General features: G+C 40.5%; 1 protein-coding gene across 4 annotated transcripts in view; it reads right to left on the reverse strand.

The window, feature by feature from the left end:
- LOC137618893 (trans-Golgi network integral membrane protein 1-like) overlaps nt 1-9,070 on the reverse strand; it is a 158,246-nt gene extending 149,176 nt beyond the window's left edge. The window contains exon 1 of one of the 4 annotated variants that reach the window (XM_068349111.1): nt 8,947-9,070. The gene's annotated coding sequence lies outside the window, so the exon portion shown is untranslated. Of the gene's footprint in view, nt 1-8,602; nt 8,829-8,875 lie in introns of those variants that run through there. The other 3 variants (XM_068349101.1, XM_068349107.1, XM_068349098.1) reach the window with 3 other exon arrangements.
- Between the last annotated feature and the right edge of the window lie 287 nt (nt 9,071-9,357).

Raw genomic sequence — 9,357 nt, forward strand, 5'->3', positions numbered from 1 at the left:
GGATGCACAGGTAAAAAAAAACCTGGCACCAAAGGGCTTACTCACATGTGAGATAAGCCCTTAGCCCCGAAGGTACCGGAGCCCGTTGGAAAACGGGGTGAAGAGGCGCCCACAGCGCTACTGCGTCCAGGAACGGAGAAGGAAGACAAGAAGATCAGGCAGGTGTCGAAGATCGCGGATGAACTGCTGACAGGTCTAGAGAAGCAGCTGCAACTGTCTGTTCTCGTCGAGGAGGATCCTCTGCGGCTGAAGATGAAGACGACCACGGACAGGAGCACCATCATCAGTCCTCCGAAGAGGAGTCTCTGTTAGTGAACTCCCCCGAGGGGTAGAGACACTCGCAGGAGAGACCGTTGGACTCAGCTGCCCCCTCGAAGATGTTCGGAGGGGGAACTGAGCCTTCAGCAACAACAGCAGAGGAGTCCTCCGGAGAGGAGTCTCTATGAGTGTCCTCTCTCGCGAACGAGAGAGATGAACACTTCGTAGGAGAGACAGGAAGAACTGATGAAGGCGCCCCTTAGGGCCGTTGGATCAGCAAGCTGACCATAAAGAGCAACCCTCCAAAGAGGAGCTCCTGAAGCTGCTCAGCCCCTTGAGCGTAGCTGCAAGTGCGACCGCTCAGCACCAAGAGCATAGTCGCACGAACTCCATGGTCCGGCCTTGCAACCGCTCAGCCCCTTGAGCATGGTTACAAAAGCGGAAGCTCAGCACCAAGAGCATAACCGCCCGAGGACCAGAAAATATTAAGGTAAGAGAAGAACACCCCCCTGAAGGGGGAAAAACTCATACCTGGGAAAGGAAGTACCCACCCAAGGAGGTGAACCTCCTGAGCGTTCTATATGAACTAAGGAGCTGACAGTTGTCACGGGAGAACTTCTAGGAGAAGGGACGCCCATGACGAAGTCGTAGAGGAGGCGGCAACGGCAGACTCCCCAGGCCCCAACAGGACAGCTCTGCTTCGTTGGCACATTAGGCAAACGAAAAACTAGATAGTTAACTGTGAAAATAAAACAATTAGTTAACATTAATTCCCCCGGGGGAACTCCGAAGAGGAACCCCTGTGGGAAAAGAACATAAGAATTACGCACAGGAATGCACCCTCCTCCCCCACTGACACTCACGGGAAGGGGGGGGGGAAGGCGGAGAACTGTAACTAAACAGAATTATAACAATTATAAATACAGTGAACCCTCGTTTATCGCGGTAGATAGGTTCCAGACGCGGGCGCGATAGGTGAAAATCCGCAAAGTAGTGACAGCATATTTACCTATTTATTTAACATGTATATTCGGACTTTTAAAACCTTCCCTTGTACGTAGTACTGTTAACAAACCACCCTTTAATGTACAGAACACTTAATGCATGTACTACAGCACCCTAAACTAAAACAGGCACAAATATTAAAGGCGATTTTATATCATGTGTTTCCTAAACACCTAAAAAGCACGATAAAAAATGGCAACCAATGTTTTGTTTACGTTCATCTCTGATCATAATGAAGAAACAAACTCATTTAGTGTACACATATATGTATAGGTTAGTTTTTGCATCGATTATATTGATTATACAGTACTGTATGTTGATTTTTTTATTACCAATGTTTTAGTTTACGTATTTTTCTTAGGACTTCCAAATGAAATCTTTTTCTTTATGACGCCGCCTGAAACGACGGCGTGTACGCTCAGTAAACAACCACGCTCAGAACAAACAAGGCATTTAACGCGCATGATGATAGTGATAAATAATGATACAGTACATACAGTATTTACAGTAAAAGCATTTACAAAATATGTTACCTTACAAATATAAATTATACAGTACTTGTACGTAGCAAAGCAGGAAAACAATTTGAGAGAGAGAGAGAGAGAGAGAGAGAGAGAGAGAGAGAGAGATTGTTTTACGTACGAATGTAAATTTTAAACAAAAAAAATATGATAGGTTACAACATGTAGACTTTTAAAACCTTCCCTTTAACTTAATGCATACAGTACGTACATTACTAAACTATAAAACAGGTTAAAGTAAAAAATAAAGATTGTTACTGTACTCACCACGAAAGAAGTTCAAGAAAAACTTGAATAACGATGGCGATGAATTTGCTGCACAGTAGAAATGATGATGATGAAGCTGATGATGTGTTCTACTGTGCAGTCAATGATAGTATTTTACGTCTCTTCAGACGGAGGTGTCTTTTCCTGGGACACCTCTTCAACTTCTTCAATTTCTTCCGAAGGCGTACTAGCAGGAGGAACTGGCTCTTTTTTGCGAGGCTGGAAGAACATTGTGATCGGAAGTTGTTGCCGCTGCTTCTTTTTTCGATCCAAGAGCATCCTGTAGGGAGTCATGATGTCATCGACCTTATTTGAGAATTGCATCGAGCGAACCATATCCTCGTCCCACTCTTGTAACATTTCTTTCGCCTCCTTCATACGGTTGCAGAACTTGGCAAGCCGTTCTAATGTTAAGCCCGTTTCTTCGACATTTTCTTGGGTCTCTTCCTGGGTACCCTCACTCTCTTCCTCACTTGCCGATTTCGTCAGGTCTTCGAGGTCTGCGTCAGTTAGGGGCTGGGAATGGCAGTCCAACAACTCGTCGACGTCTTCAGTCGTCATGTCGCCAAACCCGTCACCTCCAATTATGGCAGCCAACTGCACAGATTTCCGTATTGCAGAGTGTTGGATTTCCGACGGAGTAAATCCCTTGTCGTCGTAAACAATATCGGGCCACAGCTTCTTCCAACTCGCATTCACGGTTGCAGGTTTCATCTCTTGAAGTGCCTTTTGAATATTCTGCAGGCACGTGGCTATGGTGTACTGCCGCCAGTACGCCTTCAAGTTGAAATCTTCATCCTCGTCATCTTGGGCAGCATCCACACACGCAACGAGGTCCGCCAAGGTATTCTTCGTGTAGAGGGCCTTGAACGCCCTGATAACCCCCTGGTCCATCGGTTGAATTAATGACGTGGTGTTGGGTGGCAGGAACTCAACCTGAACGCCCTCACGCGACAGGTCAGTTGCGTGTCCACCAGCGTTATCCATAAGGAGAAGGATCTTGAATGGCAAGCCCTTCTCTAAGAGATATTCATGGACTTGCGGGATGAAACACTGGTGGAACCAGTTGGAGGTCAGCATCTTCGTAATCCATGCTTTTTGATTATGCATCCAGTACACGGGAAGGAGATCCTTATTTTTATTTTTCAAAGCGCGAGGATTTTTCGACTTATAAATAAGCCCCGGCTTTAACAAAAATCCAGCAGCATTGCCACACATCACGAGGGTAACGCGATCCTTGAATGCCTTAAAGCCAGAGGCTTTGGCTTCCTCTTTGAACAGGAAAGTTCGCGACGGCATTCTCTTCCAAAACAAGCCGGTTTCATCCATATTAAACACTTGTTCCGGCTTGTATCCACCTTCAGCGATAATGTTCTTGAAAGTCTGGTTCACGTAAGTTTCAGCAGCGGCAGTGTCAGCGGAAGCAGACTCCCCATGCAGGGAAACGCTTTTCAGGGCGAAGCGTTTCTGAAACTTCGCGAACCATCCTTTGCTTGCGGAAAAACGTTTCTGAGGCTGGGAATCAGTGGATGTCCCTGGTTGAGGATCATCTGCATCATCATCATCTTCAGCATGGTTGCCGTCGTCGTCTTTAGGTTCCTTTGCAGCAAAATTCTCATATAAGCTCAAAGCCTTTGTTTGGATGGTGTTCGTATCCAACGCTATGTTCTTCTTCCGGCAGTCGGCAATCCACACAGCTAAAGCACCTTCCATGCGTACGATCGTTTTATTACGCGTTGTAACGACTCGCTTCGCTGATCTGCTAAAGGTGATTGCAGCAGTCTTTCTAATGTTCGCCTCGTCCTTCTTGATGTAGCGAACGGTGGATTCGTTGATGCCAAAATGGCGGCCGGCGGCCGCGTAACTTCTACCATCTTTTAACATGTCGAGAAGCGTAACCTTCTCAGCTATCGTCATCATCCTTCGGTGGCGTTTAGGCTCACTACCAGCCTTACTAGAAGCAGAACGCTTGGGAGGCATTGTAACAGAAAGTTCAACAAAAAGTTCAACTTAAAACAGTCGCACACAGCACAGATTAAACTTCACAAACTTAAGAACGTCTACTCAGCAATACGCGGAAAGAGAAAGTGAACGATCCAGCCCCGCGAGAACTTTGATGCTGCGGGTAGAAGATGCGGGCAAAACACCAATCACAGGCTAGATAACAAAACTTGAGTTTTGATTCGTCATCTATCAGCGCTTGAACCAATCACAACCCGTCTTACAGTACTATGGTGCGTTGGTTACTCATAGAAGATGCCCCGCGCATACTGAACGTACGTAGATTAAGTACAATACCGTAATAATAATAAATAATGATAATAATACTGTACAGTAATAATAATAATAATAATGATTAATAATAATAACAATAATAATTTTATTAACAACAACAACAATAATAATAATAATAACAATAATAATAAAAATTTACGTACGCTATTTTACGCCTCTCTCTCTCTCTCTCTCTCTCTCTCTCTCTCTCTCTCTCTCTCTCTCTCTCTCTCTCTCTCTCTCTCTCTCTCTCGTACGCTTACAGTATTCGAAATGTGATTTTTGCAACAAAGAATATTATTGGATGCAGTACTGTACTACGTACGTATACATACAAAAGATTCATGGAAAAGAAGCACATCCATTACAGTACACACCATTCTAATATGGTATGACTGCATCTGATTTGCGTTTCATGTTCGATTTAATTTTACTACGTACTGAATTATCGTATGATCACATTCTCTTTTCGTGTTTTATTTCTTTCTGTGCTGAATTATATATCATATGTAATGCAATGAACAATCAGTAAGAGCAGATATTACTAATTACAGTATTAATGGAATTACAGGTAACAAAATATCGTATTTGGTTGTCTTCAGATTTCGCGGTATTTTCGAATTTTCCGGAAAATCCGCGATATGTATATATATATGGGTTATGGGAAAACCCCGCGAAGTGGTGAATCCGCGATTGTCGAACCGCGAAGTAGCGAGGGTTCACTGTATGTAATTCAACTAAGAATGTAACTAATAGTAAGAACGAATGAACCACGAAGGGAAGCGTTCTACACAGAGGCTGAAAAGTTAACAAATACAATTAGATTTACTGTAAATAAAAAATAATTGAGACAAAATAAACGGAGATGCAACTCATCCCGCAACGGGAAGGAAGCTACCATAATATGTAGTAGTAATAAAAGGGTGAACGACCTCAAGGAGAGAGAGAGAGACCGTAGTCAAACAAAACTCCCAAGTTCCCCACGCTGATAGACCAAGTTCCCCGTAGGGAAGGAGGAACAGCGGAGAATCATATTAATAAGTAAAGTCCAGCGATGACGATTCCCCACGGCGCCCGCCGAAGGGAGACCGAAGGACCAAAGGAGAGATCGCGACCCATGAAAAGTCACCGTAGTGGCCTGAGACCACACAGAGAAGTTGTCGTACAATAAGAGGACTTCCTACACACACACACAGCACAAACACTGAAAAGGAAACTTACTGTATTTCTATACTCAAATATATACATAAACATAAGAATGTTTACATATATATTAAGTATAAGAAAAGTAAGTAATTAGTGAGACAAAACATTAATGGCTGCCATGCGAGGACGGGACAGAGATGTCTGTTCATTGTCCGAGCCAAAAGTGAAGTGAAGCAGATCACCGGTGTGAGGGGGGGAGGGGTAGCTAGTTACCACTCCCCTACCCCCCTGCTAACTAGCGCGGGGGTAATACACCCTCGTTAAATTCTAATGACTCGTCCTTTCAGCTACGCCGAAAGTAAACCCTATGTAAATAGCGTGGTTTGTATTTCGGTTACGGAACAAAGGGGTTTTTGAGGATCCTTCACAGAACACCATAACGAGTTGGATGCACCCCTCACATTCTTAGTGTGGGCCAAATAAGCCTTGAGAACCCTAACTGGGCAGCATGATGAATTCCAAGCGCAGTTGAGTGAGTCGGAGGAGACCGAGGAGGTAGGCCAAATCTTAGGTACGGCGGAAATAAGACAAATGTTGGCATATCATCAACACGTGGTTGATTTCATTGACAAGCATCACCCAGAAACTTCAGGTTTGCCGTGTAGTTGCGCAGTTCGATGATGTTTGTTTAACTCATTTTAGAAAAATCCTCAAAAGTCGTACCAAGCAACTTTCACTCAATAGTTTCCTTAAAAAATCTCTAAAACGGTCTAGTGATCATGATGAAAAGAAAGAAAGTGAAGCAAAGAAAAAGAAGACCGAATTGAGTGAAATTGATGAAAATTAAAAATAAGAAAAGAAAAAAATGTAAAAGAAAAAAAAAGAAAATTATAAAAATGAAAAAAAAAAAAAAATAAGCTAAGTTAAGTTAAAATTCACGTAGTGTAAGTTAGTGTAAGTTATCGTAGTTGTCGTCCCTACCTCCTCGCTGATCTTCCGTCTCCTCCTGCGTAGCAGTCCCTACACCTGCGCTGGCCTGTCGCTAAGGTAAAGTGTTAATATAAACCCCTTTTTTATTTATTATTTCTTTATTATTATTCTTTTTTTAGATATTCCTGTAATATTCAATTGTATTAATGTTATGTGTAATTATGTGTAGCCATTTATTAAGGAGTTATTATGGGTTTTTAGGCTGAGGAACGAATTAAACAAATTACCGTGTATTCTTATGGGAATTTTGGCTCCAACATACGATCGTTTTAACATACGAAGCAGTTTCTGGAACGAATTAAGATCGTATGTAGAGGTATCACTGTATTTCAAAATTTGGTATTTATTTACAAGACCACGCTCTCCATATACTGCCAAATTATGGAGAGCTATTGTTTTCCTCTATTACTTTATAATTTAAAACAATTCGCTACATGGGAAAAAAGTTAAAATCATAAAAAGTATAGAATTATGAAAAAAAAAACCTATCCTGGCACTTCATATATATTCAAAAGATATACAAAATAAAAAATAGACTAATTACTCAAAAGTGCCTTGAACAATTACTCCATTCATAATTTAGTATATATTTTGAACATAAATAAAATGTACGCTGGCATCACAAACTTCTGTTTGATTGACTATGTTGACAATGTCAGTTCCAGCTCGTTTCGTGAGGAAACCAGGATAAGTTTTTTTTCATAATTCTATACTTTTTTATAATTTTAACTTGTTTCCCATGTAGCAAATTGTTTTATATTAAGAAAAAGTAATAGAAGAAAACAATAGCTTTGCATAATTTGGCAGTATATGGAGAGCGTGGTCTTGTAACTAAATACCCAAAATTTGATGCAATCTAGTGTCATTGATTATGGTCAATACATTTTCTGTTCAAAATACTGTACAGTACAGATATTGCTGCTCACATGAATGTAAGAATTATCCCTGAAAGAATTACCCACATGATTGGCCTGCACAGCTTATGCATGTATTGCTTGCCGGAACAGAGGGACAGTGAGATTATGTTTATTTACTAGCAAAGCTAGACATGGCACAAGATATTATTTGAGGGACGAGAAATAAATTATAAATAATTATGATACTTTAATTAGTGACCAACGCAGATGGCATGCACAACACATCCATGTATTGCTACCAGAACAGGGGAGCAGTGAAATAATGGTTATTTGTGAGCAAAGCAAGCCACGGCAGAGCAAAATCATCCGAGAGATGTAATGTGAATTATACGTAATCACGAAACACTAACTTCACGTAACTTACACGAATCATATACTTGTCCAACTGGTTATCCAAGAAGGTAATGTATAGAGAAGAAAAGGCTTGTCTTACCATTATATACTGTTTCCCCAGTATGTTTTCCCCACCCAAAACCCCGAGTTCCCACTGGGGATCCCCCATTATTGTTGTGTGTGTGTGTGTGTATATATATATATATATATATATATATATATATATATATATATTTCTGAAACTATTCATTTGTGACAGGAACGAGTGTCATTTTCGAAGAGAGCAAAATTTTATCTACAGAAAAAAGTAATTTTTTCCCTAGGTTACATTGCCCCGTAATACAGTAAAATAATACCATCTTGTCTTTATTATGCACTTTTGACCATTACTGCAAATCACTTGTTTATGGTGTTTCTTCACCCTTAACCTGGTTTCCCAGTGATGTCGCACCCCACAATTGTTGTTATGTGAGGAGGGAAGGAAAACTCATGAACAGGTAGTTTTCCCAAATCTACATGGTCAGAAATGGATAAAACACAAAAGACAGAGTAGGAAATACATGTGGGGTATTATTTTTATTATGCACTTTTGACCATTACTGCAAATCACTGGTTTATGGTGTTTCCTCACCCTTAACCTGGTTTCCCAGTGATGTCGTACACCACAATTGTTATTATGTGAGGAGGGAAGGAAAACTCATGAACAGGTAGTTTTCCCAAATCTACATGGTCAGAAATGGATAAAAAGCAAAATACAGAGTAGGAAAAACATGTGGTTCATGTATTTGACTAGAAATGAAAGTATGATACATTTCACCAGGCCCGTGGTAAAACAATTTACCACAATATAACCATAACTAAATGCTATCGGGTAGGCAACACCTAACTTACCTTAGGGTTTTGCTTACGTGGGTTACAAACTCGATTCCTACCAGGTAGGCTTCAGGTAAGGTTCAGCTTTACAAATTCAAAATTTTATTAAAATCATAGACTTTCCCATTAAAAACAAGGACCTTTCTCAAGTTATCCTTATCTATAATGAAGGGGCCCTAGTAGGAGCACTACCACTACCAGTAGGATAAGGTAATAGAAGTTAGGCAAAGCTAGGATCTTTTTAAATAAACACAGGAAAACATAACACTAATTCTGAATAAAACCGCTTACACTGATATTATATTGTCAAGAGACTCAAGTTACGAAGTACAATACCAACGAGAATATCTAGAGGAAAAAACCTTTAATTTTATCAGACGTGGCAAAGTTAACGTTGGCAAGACGACAGGTTCGACTCCACGGGAATAACTTCAGACGTAGGTCATAACATAAAGGTTATTTTCACCAACGTAAACAACAATTTAAAGTACTTGTTCCTTCAAAAATTTAAAAGAATATATGCAGTAATGTATGCTAGATACACATATCATCTATAAATAGTGCCATGAAAATATATATTAGGATTTATAAATATTTGAAAAACTGTATTCTTAGCTAAAATCTCTGTGAAAATAACTGAATATTAATATACCAGTCAGGTGTTTATCTGGAAATTAAATTATCTTTAACAGAACTAATTAGCATATGAAATAGTATAACTATTTATACTATCACACAAACGGGCACATATATGCACGCACACACACACACAC

The sequence above is a fragment of the Palaemon carinicauda genome, chromosome 2, assembly GCF_036898095.1.
Source record: "Palaemon carinicauda isolate YSFRI2023 chromosome 2, ASM3689809v2, whole genome shotgun sequence".
Taxonomy (NCBI): Eukaryota; Metazoa; Arthropoda; class Malacostraca; order Decapoda; family Palaemonidae; genus Palaemon; species Palaemon carinicauda.